The sequence below is a fragment of the Cervus canadensis genome, chromosome 29 (assembly GCF_019320065.1).
Source record: "Cervus canadensis isolate Bull #8, Minnesota chromosome 29, ASM1932006v1, whole genome shotgun sequence".
NCBI lineage: Eukaryota > Metazoa > Chordata > Mammalia > Artiodactyla > Cervidae > Cervus > Cervus canadensis.
Window position 1 is genome coordinate 41,357,046 of NC_057414.1, and position 14,111 is coordinate 41,371,156.

The window sequence follows — 14,111 nt, forward strand, 5'->3', positions numbered from 1 at the left end:
AGGAGCCTGCTCAATTAAGGGGCCTGTCCATGGTGTGAGCACTCAGTGCCTGCTGACCCCAGGGCCCTGCTCTGTTCTCCGTGGTGGCCACAGGCCCCATACCCTGCCAGGGCCATAGGAGGAAGAGCCGCATTCCCTAAATAGTAGGGCACGAAGTTCTTGTCAGTTCTGGGTCAGACACGTCGCTGTGGGGATGGTCACACCCACATAGCCTTGGTTCCAGGCCAGGTACGCTGTGTGTTAGCACCCTTGACCTTCCAGCCACACTCTGGGATGGGCGCACAGTGCTGAAGGGGAGGCTGGAAGATGGCATGGCACCTCTAGGCAACTCAAAGTAGAGGGAAACTTAGAGATCACCTGGCCGTGCCCATCACCTACCTAGGATCACTGGGGAGACCTGATCACTCCGGGACCCGGGTGCCTGAGTGCCCGCTCAGTGTTCTTCCATCACAGCCTCGCCAGGCATGGAGGAGGCGGCTGCCAGGCCTGGGCCCTTGGCGTACGTTCTGGGAGAAGGGTTGGCAGCTCTGGTGCTGTGAGGAGAAAGGGAAACATTGATCTGACCTCCATAGCTCTCCCGTGTGAAGGCAGAGGGTGGAAGGGCCCGTAGCCCTCCCTGTGTCTCTTTAAATAGCCAGGCACAGAGGATTTCTCTTTATCTCTAGAAGCCTCCCAATGTGAAAGGCAAACCAAATCCCATTTTTCCATGTCCCAGGATGAGCAGAACCCATTGTCAAAGCCCAGATGATTAACTGCTATGTAAACTTTAGCAGGAGCAAGGTTTCCCGGAAGCCAGGGATAGGGGTGGGGGGAGGGCTCCCTCTGAGGCTCTGCTCTCTCCCCCAGGGCTCGGGGGTGGGACACCGCCCGACAAGGTCAGGCCAGACGGTCACATTTTGCGGCCCCGTAGTGATCTCCAGCCTCTGCAGGATGGCCGCCGCGTGTGGGCCTCCGAGGACCAGGAAAGAGGCTGCAGCCAGGCAGAGGGGAGAGATTAATGCAAGTCAATGTATAACTACGGGTAAGTGGTGCAGGCCTACGACCAATGCAGTGGGACCCGAAAGGAGGCTTTTGGATTTGAAAGAGTAAAGATTTCTTGAAAGAGGTGGGGTTCAGCTGGGCCGGAAAAAATGGGAGGGTCTGAAGAGAACAAAAGAGGAGGGAAGGCGTTTCTGGGAGGGCGAGGGTAGGATCCGACCCAGAAGAGAGGAGGCGTGCGCCCTGGGCTGGGCGGAGGTCCTCACCGGTCCCATTGCCAGTCCTGACGCTGTCATGCATTCAGCCACACCACGGGTGTTTTTTGAGCCCTGCCCAGGTGCCAATAAGAACTGGTAACCAAACAAGAGACACTCTCTCTTCTGAGAGACAGAAGAGCTGGCTGGGACCTAGCAAGATGTCTGGCCTAAAGGAGGATGGAGGGAGAGTCCTATTTATACAGCTTAAAGTAAAGCAACCAAGTGCAGGGCAGAGGGAACTTCACAACACCAGAAGTGCGGTGAAGATTTAGACTGTATATTTGTATGCATTTCTAATGTTTTTACAATGAACATATATTATCTTTTATAATCAGAAGAAAATGAAGTTATAAAACAATTTGGGGCTTTTAGTCAACTTGAAGTTCAACACATCACTGAGAACAGAGCTGCCCAAAGGAGCGCCAGTGTGACCCGGAGTCCTTGGGGGCGGGGAAAGAGCAGAGATAGGGCTTCCCTGGTGGCTCAGATGGTAAGGAATCCGCCTGCAATGGGGGAAAACTGGGTTCAGTCCCTGGGTCGGGAAGATCCCCTGGAGGAGGGCATGGCAACCCACTCCAGTATTCTTGCCTGGAGAATCCCCATGGACAGAGAAGCCTGGTGGGCTAGAGTCCATGGGGTCCCGGAGAGTCGGACATGACTGAGCGACTATGCACACAGGACTTGAGGCCCAGCCCTGTCTCTGGCTGGCTGTGGGGCCTTGGGCAAGCGACCCCTCAGTTTTTCATCTATAAAATGAGGCAGGTCCCCAAGTTGAAAGGTCCTTTCTGTCCTAATGACTTCATGTCTCTAGGCCCCCATCTCAATAAAACTCCTGAAGAAACTCACTGACAAACCGCAGCGGAAAGGAGGAGGTGCAGAAGGCTGAGAAGGTTGTCCTGCGAGTGGGGAAGACCAACCACATGGCTGCCGACTTGAAGCAGGGGGAAAGGCTCATTCCGGTGGATCCAGCGGGCAGAACCTGGGCAGAGAGGTGAGCATCAGAGGGGTGCGGGCCCCCACTGCGGGGAGCCCTGGGGCAGCAGCTCAGGATGGAGGCACCCCCAGGCAGTGTGCCTGGGGTCTGCTGGCTGGGCCTGGGAAGCCATTTGTCAGGAATTTCTTCAGAGACTCAAGTGGGGGAGCTGAAGGCTGGACAAAATAATCTTCAACACTTCCACTCCAAGAATTCTAAGAGGTTGAGTGGTGGTCATGACTTCCAAGCCCAAAAAATGAGAGTGAAGAGAATGGAATGGAAAAGGAAACCCTGGATGGGGAAGACCAGTTGGGAGCCTGGGCTTGGGTGGTCTTGCCAAGAGAAGGGATACCCTGGCTGGTCTTTGGGGGCCACCCAGGAGGAGCCCACTCCCTCAGGCAGGGGCAGTCACCTGACCCAGCATGTCCCACCCTCTTCATGTCTGAGACCAGCCTGCCCTCTGTGTCCTCATCCCAGCCCCCTTCCCCAGTTCCTAGAGTCTGCTTTGAATTTTTTGTTTTTGACCGTGTTGCAGGGCATGTAGGATCTTAGTTCCCTGACCCCCTGCACTGGGAGCATGGAGTGTTAACCACTGGAACTTCCAGGGAAGTCCGCTAGAGTCTGTTTGATGCTCCATCCGTCAACCCACCAGTCATCTCCCTCAGGGACGGCCCTCGTTGTCTGGCAGCCCCCTACCCCCAGGCGGCTGACACTGACACGTGGGGGCTCAGGTCCCACGCCAGCGCTGGAGGGAACGTGAGTCAGGTGTGGAGATTCTGGCCCTGGCCCGAGGGGGACATAGACAATGATGTCTTCCAGTTTCTATTTCCTGAAAACGTAAGAGCTGGGTATCAAGCGATCCATGTCCTCTCTTCCCCACATGTTCTCTGCACAGAAAATGAGGGAGACGACTTCTACCCCACCAAGTTTTCACAGTAGGACACACATCAGGCATCTAGAAACATGCTCAGAGACGTGAAGGGTGGGGAGCCAGCTGCACGGTGCAACCTGCCAAACCCTCAAGCGGGAGCACCCACCTGTCCGCAGAACTCACTGGTGACTTAACTTTTGCGGGTGGATCGCCTGCCCCCCACCGCACTCCCACCTCCACAGAGAGGAAGCCAGGGCAGGGCGGCCCAGGGCAGAGAGCAAGTGAGTGAGCTCTGTGTCCAGGCTGCGGGTCCACACTGCCCGTCGGTGGACAGACGGACCACGGCATTCAAGGTGGGAGACCAAACCGGGAGAGGCTCGGGGCACTGAGAGAGGCCGGCGTTGCTCACTGCTGAGCCTGGCACTCCTGGGGCCGCGTCTCCGGCCCTTTAATAGCAGCTAATCACCACTGGCATTTATTGAGCTCCTACTACACACGGCGCTGTGCTTCCCCTCTGACATCATTGCTAACCACCACAACAACTCTGGGAGGTGGCTATTATTGTTCCTATTTTTAGACAAAGAAATGGAAGCTCAGGGAGATGAAACGCCTTGCTCAGGGTCACGTGGGCTCCAGACTGAGGCCTGGCTCTCAGGCTGGGACTCCTATCTCTCCAGCCCTTCACGATTGGGTGGCGGGAGAACGTTTCCCTCCATGAGCACCTACTCTGCGCTGAGCCCTGTGCTGAAGCCCTGGGGGCGCGGGGGGCGGTGAGGTCCCTGCGCCCCGGGGTTCACCTTGCCCTGGGGGAGCCGCACTGGAGCGTGAGAGCCAGGGAGAAGGAAGGGGCGACCCCATGTCAGCAGAGCTGGGGAGAGACAAAGGTGGGAGAAACCCTGACACGGATGAGCCCCCACGACTGCCTGTCTGGTGATTGGTGCCCTAGCCCCAAGGTCTGAACTCTCCAGGTGAGAAACTGCACCTGCGTGCTCAGTCATGTCTGTCTCTCTGCAACCCCATGGACTGTAGCCTGCCAGGCTCTTCTGTCCGTTGGGTTTTTTGGGCAAGAGTACTGGAGTGGGTTGCCACTGGGAAAGTGACGCCTAGAAATGTCAACAGGAGGCCAAGTTCGCAGTGGCTACCCGGCAGAGCCACCACTGTGCAGGCACCTGGCTGGAGCCTCGCAGCCTCTCACTGATGGGCGTCACACTGTATTCCTAAGAAATGTGTGAAAATATAAGAAAAGAGGGTCCCAGAAACTCCTAAGCCCAAAAGTCCTCAGTGAGAGCCCAAGGGGGCCAAGGGTGTCGGGGTCTAGCTCCAGCCACAGCCATCTTCAGATATTCCAAAGGACAGGCAGGGAGATGCTTGGGAGCCAGGATGTTCCAAACCACAGGAACTCTGAAGGGAACTCCAGCACCTGCCCCCACGCCTGCCCTGACCTTCTCCCTGCAAACCCAGATTACCAGGTAGTGATCTTGGCCTGTAAGAAACTCATCCTTTCCTCACCCCCTCGGCCTGTCCAGTCCAGCCCGCTCCTCCAGGCCTCCCCCGCCTCTGGGGGGACTCCAGGCAACAGGCCTGGGCGCCTCCCCCTCCCCACGCGCAGGTGAGTTGGTGAAGCTGGCCAGGAGAACTGGTAGGACTCCCATCCCTTCTGCCAGAGGCAGAACCTGCAGCGGTAATCACAGGGCAAAGGAGCGGGCCAGCCGAAGACTCAGGAAGAGGAGGGCAGGCTGGCAGCCCCGGAGCCTGCACTGGGGCTGGCTCAGAAGCAAGAGGGGCCCTCGGAGAGTCGGCTTCTCTGTTCCTGCCCTGACAGACCCGATCAGTACTTCCTGCCCTACCGGACCCTGATACTAATACCCCGACACAGTCCTCTTCTCCGCCATCCTCCAGGCTTCTGAGAAGTTCACAGCCGGGTTTTCTGATAGAACCTCTGAGGGGCCCACCATCACCCCCAGGAAGCAGCTTGTGAAAGAGGAGGAGTCAATGATGTCCTAGAAGTTGGGGGCGGAGGGATGGGGGCTTGGTGCCCAGGCAAAGAGGAATGGCCTTCCCTAAGGAGGCCAGGGTGCTTCTGAGGGTGGGCACCTGAAGAGGAGCCCTCTACAAAGTTTGCTCTGTTGGTGGGGAATTTGTTAAAGAGACAGTAGAGGAGAAAGAGCATCCATGGCCTGGTTGGGAGATGTGGGGGAAGCATTCCCACACTCAAAATGGTGCATGAAGACGTGGTGTCAAAGGACTTCCCTGGTGGTCCAGTGGTTAAGAATCTGCCCTTCCCCTGAAGGGGGTGCAGGGTCAAACCCCTGGTCAAGGAACTAAGATCCTGCAGGCACAGTGTGGCAAAAAAAAAAAGAGAAAGGGATTTCCCTGGTGCTACAGTGGATAAGAATCCACCTGCCAACGCAGGGGACACAGGTTCGATCCCTGGCCCAGGAAGATTCCACATGCCGCAGAGTAACTAGGCCCATGCACCACAACTACGGAGACTTCAGGCTACAACTACTGAAGCCCGTGTGCTTAGAGCCTGTGCTCTGAAACAAGAGAAGCCACGGCAATGAGAAGCAACCAGAGTAGGCCCTGCTCACAGCAATTAGAGAAAGCCTGAGCAAAGCAGCGAAGACTCAGTGCAGCCAGAGATAAATACATAATTTTAAAAAAAATAAAGAAGAAAAGAAAAAAGACGTGGTGTCAAAATGAATTTGACAGATAAAATTTTAGCCCTAAAATAAAGAATCCCTGCATATCAACAAGAAAAAGAAAATACAGAATATTGAAAACTGGGAAATAATATGCACGAGCTGTTTATGAAAGAGCTTCAAGTGATAAAAATCATGTAAAAAAAAACTTCATTCATAATCAAGTAAAGAAAAATTAAAATTAAAACCAGATATAGAAGTCTATCATAAAACTGATTATTTCAATGAAAAAGTAGGAAAAATCCCAATGTTTACCCCTAGGTTACCATCAAAAATTATAATGAAATGTTGTGTATCCATTAAATACGATGTTATGAAAGTATTTACTAAGGGGAAAATGTTTACAATATATTAAGTTTAAAAATCAGTGTTATGGATAGGTGCACTTTCCATTTTTGTAAACACAGGTAGGCTGATGTACACATCATAAAAGCTATAGAAGACCAGACAACGTGACATTCACAGCACTAAGTTATTCCTCAGTGGTGGAATTAGGATTTTTATTTTCTTTTGATTGTCTGTCTATATTTTGTACTTTTCTACAATGATCCCATGTCGGTTTTGTAATGAAAAGAAACCTTGGTGACTTTGAAAGGGTCCTTGGCAGAGGAGATGTAAGAATTGTTGCTTTCTGTGTACACTCATCCCCAAGAAGTGGCAGTCTTCTGCTTGGTGATCATAAAGGTGGGGTAGGATGGGACTAGGGGAGGAAGGCTGAGGCCCAAGGTCAGCTGGGGGTCAGGAAAGGGATCCAGGAATCCCAACTCTGAAGGTGCTCTGAAGCCCCCAGGGGCCCATGACCTCCGATAGAAGACACAGAGGATTTGGAGGTAAAGAACATGAATGGATCGTAGGTCCACCAGTTGACACAAAGGAAGCCGCTTTATCTTTCTGAAACTCAATGTCTAGAAAGTGGAAGTAACAGTAATGTAGGATATTGTAAGGATCAAATAAGATGATTATTTTCTTTGCAAGGTAAATAGCCCTAAACAGGGACTTCCCTGGTGGTCCAGTGGTAAAGACTCTGCACTTCCACTGCAGAGAGCATGGATTGGATCCCTGGTTGGGGAACTAAGAACCCACCTGCCTCGCAGTGAGCACCCCAACCCCACAAAAGCCCTAAACAAATGTTAGCTGTTGTAATTAATAACGTTCACCTCCGGTTGAGCCTGAGCAAGAAAGCTGGCCAGCTGCTGCCGTCAGGGCTGCGCTGGACCTGTGGGAACTGAGGGGCAAGTGTCCATATGTGGTTCAGGAAAACTCTCGGATTTCCCGGTCCGGTCATAGCACGTAAAAATGAAAATAAAATGAGCCTGAAGGAAAGTGTGCAGCGATTCACTGTCTACTCTTTGAGGAAAGAATATGTAACAAGTGATAAGGACTCCCTGGTAGTCTGGTGCTGGCGGTGAAAAGGAGGAGAAGATGGATGAAAAGGCATCCTAGAGTTGTTTACTGATGTTCTGGCAAAATGCTTGGGGGCTGAGGTGGGTGGACCAAGGATGCCACACTCGTCATCTAAGGAGACTGGGAGAGGCTGGGTGGTGGTTCCGGTTGGATGGGTCCCCACCCTGCGCAAGATGGGGGAAGCCACGGCCTGTGGGTGGAGGAGGCGGGCACGCCCCTGAATCACAAGCCCCTCTTGTTCAGGACCAGGGAGCTGGCTCCTACAGCGCCTTTCACAGCTTTCATGCAGGGTGGCCTCAAACATCCTCCAAGAGCACCACTTTCTGCATCCCACTAGAAGAAGGGGGTTTATTGCTGACAAGCTTTCTAATACTGACCATGTTTGGAGACTCAGTCTTGTTTTTAGTATTCATTTTTATTTATTTGGCTGTGGGCAGTCTTAGCCGCGGCGTGTCGGGGAATCATAGTTCCCCGACCAGGGATCGGACCCAGGCCTCCTGCCTCGGGAGCGGGGAGTCTTAGCCATGGGACCACCAGGGAAGTCCCTGGAGACGCCTTCTTAACTGCTCCTCCCCAAGTCCTCCAAATGACGTGCTTCGTCTTCACGCTTCTTTTCTTGCTTTTCTGCTCCTATTAGGATGCCTTTCCTTCTGCTCACCCCCTTTTCTTCTTTGGGGTCATTTTGGTTGCTCTTCCTCTCCTCGATGCTCAGTATCCCCCCTTCTCCACCTCTCTCTGGTTCTGGGTTCAGCCAGCAGCTTCATCTGTGCTCTTCATGTCACAGATACTCGGAGTGACCCGATGCCTGAGCTACAGCACAGAGGGCAACCGTGTGCTGAGGCTGCACAGACGGACACTGGTCAGTAGCGGGGAGTGGGGGAGCCGCCCCCTCCTCCCGGGGCCACCAAGCCTGAGGGTTCATGCACATTTCTCCTCGCCCCCTCACTAGTCCCTTCCTCAATTATCCAACAAGCCATTTAAAATCTTTCTCTGACTTTTTCTCATGGTACTCTTGCCAGCCCTACTTCCTGGCCCCCAGGCCCCTCCCCGATCTGCGGGAGCCTCTGATGTATCCAGGCCTTGCTGGTGCCGACATGCCTAGACTGAAAGCGCTGCTCGGCTGTGTGGTTTCGCCTGGTGAACAGAGTCACAGCCTCTTGCCTCTGAGGCGGAAGCAGCGGGGAGACACCGGCAAGGGCTGTCGGCATTCCTGCTCAGCTCAGCAGCCTCCCTCCTGTTCTAGGCGCTTCTCGGCTTTTTGTTTGTCCCCGCTATCCAGCCAAGTGCCAGGACGAGAGTTTCTCCTGGTCTCCTTCATTCCTGAGAACCTCACCCCACTGTGTTTTTTTCTAATCCGAATCTCATTTCGAAATCTCCTGCCCAAGGGGTTTCCCGACACCTCCCAGTTTTGAATCAACCCGCTGTTTACAGCACACCCAGATCGAAAATAGAGATGTCAGGGGGGCCTGGATCTGACACTACGCCCTGAAGACACTCCTGTGCCCACGACAGCCGTTGGACAGGTTGCACCTGGACAAACAAATCTATTCTTGCCTTATCTCCCACGAAAGAGGGAACCAAGTTGGCTCCAAGCTGTGAACAAGGACTGGCTGGAAGGCTGATGCCAACTCGGCCGTATTCCTCCCCTGGGGGACGCAGAGGGGTGCTGTAACCACGGGTCTGGCCTGCGTCTGGGCCATTCTCTCCAAGCAGCCCACAGAACACTCTGCTCCGAAGTGTCCAGTCCCTCCCAGCTTAGCTCCCCATCCCTGAGAGAAGGAGTGGATTTCTGGTCTCAGGGATCCCGAGACATGAGCAACCGCAAGAACAAACAGGGAGAAATGGGTCAGTGTTTTGAACAAGTGAAAATGGGTTGTTCTCTGCATACAAAGGTGACCCACCACCTGCCTGGTAACCTGAGCCCTGAGTGCGCCCAGCCACCTGCAAAGAGGCTCAGCCTGTGGTCCCAGCCACCGGCTATGCCAATTCTCCAGAGGAAGCAGTTTGGGATTAAAATGGCAACCTGGGTTTCCGTATCGTGTCCTTGCCAATTTTATCTTAAAAATCTAGTCAAAGCCCCAGTTGTGCCTCTAATTCCCAGAGAGCCAGTCCCTTCATCCAAGTGAGCAGAGCGACATTCAGACGTCCAGCCAGCCTCTGAGGCTCTTGTCACCCTCTGACTGAGGCTGAAGGTGCCAACCGGAACTAAGCCTTTCTCTCTGCTCCTGTAACTCGAGGCAAGCAAGCTCCCGCTCCTGGCGCGTGGTGTCACCCCTACGTCATCTTGGTTCAGCGCAAAGCCTTCAACGACTGGTGGCAACGACACCGCAGAGGAGAGGACTCTCCTGCGCCTCCCCCTGCCCCACGCGCCAGGGCCGGAGCCCAGCTCTCCTGGAGGAAGGGCAAGGGTCCTGACAGAAGGACGTGCTCTAGGGCGAGGGGCCGGGAGCAAGGGCCCCCGAGCATGGCCTGGGCGGAAGCTCGGCGACGGGAACTGTGGGTTGCGGACTTCACCAACATTTTCTTAAAACTCAGAATTGCTCAGCAGACGACCACACACATGCACACAAAAACACTTAAGTGTTACCTGACATCAAAATGGCACATTTTATTGGCAGAAACACAGGAGACATCCACTCATGACTGGGAAGCCTGCCGGCCCTTGGTTTTTTTTCTTTTTTTTGCTTAGCCATGCAGCTTGTAGGATCTTAGTTCCCCAACCAGGGATTGAACCCTGGCTCAGGAGTGAAGGGCTTCCCTTGTGTGGCTCACTTGATAAAGAATCTGCCTGCAGTGTGGGAGACCTGGGTTCAGTTCCTGGGTTGGGAAGATCCCCTGGAGAAGGGAAAGGCTACCCACTCCAGTATTCTGGTCTGGAGAATTCCATGGACTGTATAGGCCATGGGGTCACAAAGAGTCGGACACAACTGAGTGACTTTCACTTCACTTCAGCAGTGAAAGTACTTATTTCTAACCACTTGATGGGGATTCCTTGTCTCCCTCCTTTCTAAGGCATTGGCCCATCACACCTTTCTCAATCCCCAGTGCAGAAGTTTGCAATTTTTTTTCTGCTAAGAACTCCTTTTGGCCACCCAATGAAAGTTTTATTCCCTTCAAGTGAGTCTAATTAATTAGCATAACTAAGCCTCTCCTCCTGTCGTCCTCCAGCTCCACAATTTCCTCAGCCTCTTCTCTGTCTCCCTTTCCTCAAACAATTGCCAGGTTCCTCTCAACAGGGTTTAATGAGCTCCCACTGGAGTCTGGGCTCAATTCTACAAACCCCCTGAACTCCATTGTCTCCAGAAGATTCCTGTGTCCTTGGGGCTCTCCTGAGGCTCCTGAGGACAGCTCCTGAGGCTGTCCTGGGTTCACTGGTTCCTTCTCTAGGGATGCAGATTGAATGCTCATAAGAAACCCAGCTCCTTAAATGACCCAATCAAAAACTGGGCCAAAGAACTAAACAGACATTTCTCCAAAGAAGACACAGAGATGGCTAACAAACATATGAAAAAATGTTCAACAAAACTCATTATCAGAGAAATGCAAATCAAAACCACAATGAGGTACCATCTCATGCTGGTCAGAAATGGCTGCCATCAAAAAGCCTATGAACAATAAATACTGGAGAGGGTGTAGAGATTAGGGAACCTTCTTAGACTGTTGGTGGGAATGCAAACTAGTACAGCCACCATGGAGAACAGTGTGGAGATTCATTAAAAAATCAGAAACAGAACTGCCATACGGCCCAGCAATCCTACTGCTGGGCATATACACTGAGGAAACCAGAATTGAAAGAGACATGTGTACCCCAATGTTCATTGCAGCACTGTTTACAATAGCTAGGACATGGAAGCAATCTAGATGTCCATCAGCAAAAGAATGGATAAGAAAGTTGTGGTACATATACACAATGGAATATTACTCAGCTATTAAAAAGAACGCATCTGAGTCAGTTCTAATGAGGTGGATGAAACTGGAGCCTATTATACAGAGTGAAGTAAGTCAGAAAGAAAAACACCAATACAGTATATTAACACATAAATGGAATTTAGGAAGATGGTAACAATGACCCTATATGTGAGACAGCAAAAGAGGCACAGATGTGAAGAACAGACTTTTGGACTCTGTGGGAGAAGGCAAATATGGAATGATTGAGAGAAAAGCACTGAAACACGTATATTACCATATGTGAAACAGATCGCCAGTCCAAGTTCGATGCATGAGACAGGACGCTCAGGGCTGGTCTGGGACAACCCGGAGGGAGGTGGGAGGGGGATTCGGGACGGGGGGACACATGTACACCCGTGGCTGATTCATGTCAATGTATGGCAAAAAACCACCACAATATTGTAAAGTAATTAGCCTCCAATCAAAATTAATTAATTAATTAAAAAAAAAAAGAAACCCAGCTCCTCATGACCCATGAGGGAAGGTAGTTTGGAAGAGGCCTGACAGTCACAGACAGCACAGGTTTAGTGAAGACACGCCCCGGGGGAGCTGGTGTGGGGAGGGCCGCCTGCCCAGCACAGCTGCCCCTCAGTCACGCTCCCGCTGCGGCAGGCCACGCTGTCGCCAGCCCGGGAGGGACAACAGCATTCGCTTACGAGGCCTGCAGTTTACCTCGATGGCCCCTGGTCCCCGGCCCCTGGCTGTCTAACTGGCTGTGTTGAGTGAGAGCCCCCAGGAAGGAGGGGTGTCCTTGTGCCCTCCCGTCAGAACTCTGACGCCTCTACATACAAGGGAGTGGGGCTCCCCCGATCCCGGCTGCCTCATCCTTGAAAACATCTTGTCAACCTGCATCAGAGGAAACACTCTTCTCATTCTGCCTCTGTTCCTGGAACACAGGTGGGAACTGTGCGGCCTGGCAAGTCATGCAGGGGTGGCTGAAGAAGGGTCAAATCACTGTTTATCCCACTTCTGGGGCTCAGTGTCAAGGCCAAGGTCAGGAAGGAGCAATGCCGACCCACCCACAGTACCACCTGGGGCTGTGTCCAGAGCATCTGCTCCTTGCTCTCGGGCCCCAACCCCAAGGCCACAGAAGGAAGCCCTGGACTGTGGAGATTTGTGAACTGACCCAAGTGCCATAGCGAGTCAGGCCATGCTCTTCCTAAAATACTTCTAACTACTTTATGACAAGCGTCTCATTGATCTGGCCAACAACTAACAAAAGAAAGAAAAAAAAAAGGAAAGGGAAGAAGAAGCCTTCTCATTTTACTGAAACAAAAGTGAATGGGGGGAAAAAAAAGTGAATGGGGGGACTTCCCTGGTGGTCCAGTAGCTAAGACTCCATGCTCCCAAGGCAGTGGGCCCAGGTTCGATCCCTGGTCAGGGAACTAGATCCCAGCACAGCCATATAAATTTAAAAATTTTTTTAATTTTTATTTTTTATTTTTAAAAAAATTTTTTAAAGTGAATGGAGAGGGGGAGCTTTGGGGTGAACTAGGAAGCTAATGAAAAAGTGTAAACAAACTAAAAAACCCTGACCCTGGCCCCAGGGCCACAGCAAATCAGATAGTTGAGGGTGTGCATGCGTGTGTAAGTGTGTGTGTGAGAGAGAGAGAAATCGAGAGAGGGAGACAGGGGTCCTCTACTCTGGTCTCTGACAGTTCAGACTGACTCCAAAAGATGGGCTGAATTTGACCCCTCTACACTCCCACCCCCGCCCTCCCCAAACTTTGTAAATAATAGAGACGCTCACTAGAGTAATTAGAAGTAAAAAATTGTCAGCCAAGTGGTTTAAGAAGGTGTGGCTGGAAGCATTCTGTGTGTTTTCTCTAAAGGAGGACTGTGTAGACAGTCAAACACGTGAGTTTAATAAGCTTATAAATTTAGAGTGACTCCACATCTTACAGTGAGGTCTGGGGTTCAGCTACGTCACCTGTGAAGTCAAAGAGGCGGCTGTGGGCTTCTCCCTGGACGTGGCCTCCAAAGTCTGCGCCCAGGGTTTCTGCCTCAGTCTGTCTTTTTTCCTACGTAACTGACCCAAACAATTCAGCCCCTGGTGTTTTTGCAGAGGGAGGTAACAACTCCTGGTATTCAGAGATGTTTTCTGATGTCCTCTCTCTTTCCTCCCCTCCTTAGTCTGCCCTGAGCTACCTGAAATAGCTCAATCAGTGCTGATCTCCTTCAGGAACTTACATGCTTCCTAGAAGAGACACGGACTTGTTCTGGATAACTCTTACAAATCCACAAGGTGCTCAAGTTCCAGGCACTCTGATCTCAGTAATCACTGTTTACTATAGTGCTTTTCTGGCCTCTTCTACCTACAGTATTTCTAAACATTAATTTAATTGAACTTAAAAGATATTGTGCATGATGTGCCATAATTCGGCAAGCAAATCATGTCAACGGTATCCTGCTGACAGGGTACGTGTAGGGCAGGAAACCACACTGTCAGCTGGAGTGTCCCACGTGTGACTCTGAGCCCCAAACAGCCGCAGTCTCGGGGCTCCCCATGAGGGAGGCACACGTGGGTAACGTCATTCATCTGGGCCCTCGCTGCTCCGCTGGATCTAAAGGTGCTCTCCCTTTCCAGGCGGTTTGTTCTGCAGAACTCACACTTGGGCTGCCCCTTCAATATTTCACTCTCTTTCTGGCACATGCCAGCCTGGACAAGAAGGCAGAGCAAGTCTGTAGCTGAATACTTTGTCAGCTCTTTTTACAGAGCACTGCTGATGTTCAGGGCTTGCTGCCCCCATCATGCTGTTAACAGATGGGACAGACAACCTCCTAACCAGGGCCGCTACATATACTCTGACTTACGCCGTTGGTTCCATTCCTTTCAAAGATCATTTGGGTGGGGGGCTTCCCTGGTGGCTCAGTGGTAAGGAATCCGCCTGCCAGTGCAAGAGACACGGGTGCGATCCCTGGTCTGAGATGATCCTACATGCTGCAGAGCAACTAAGCCCAGGCTCCACAACTACTGA

The 14,111-nt window shown here is 52.2% G+C and overlaps 1 protein-coding gene across 3 annotated transcripts in view; it reads right to left on the reverse strand.

Moving 5' to 3' along the window:
• The window catches only part of LOC122431026 (trichohyalin-like), a 33,365-nt gene that overhangs the window by 958 nt on the left and 18,296 nt on the right, over nucleotides 1–14,111 (reverse strand). For 2 of the 3 annotated variants that reach the window (XM_043452054.1, XM_043452053.1), the window contains 2 exons: nucleotides 2,082–2,214; nucleotides 379–533 (listed from right to left, as the gene is read on the reverse strand). The gene's annotated coding sequence lies outside the window, so the exon portion shown is untranslated. The remainder of the gene's footprint in view (nucleotides 1–378; nucleotides 534–2,081; nucleotides 2,215–14,111) is intronic. The other variant, XM_043452055.1, reaches the window with a different exon arrangement.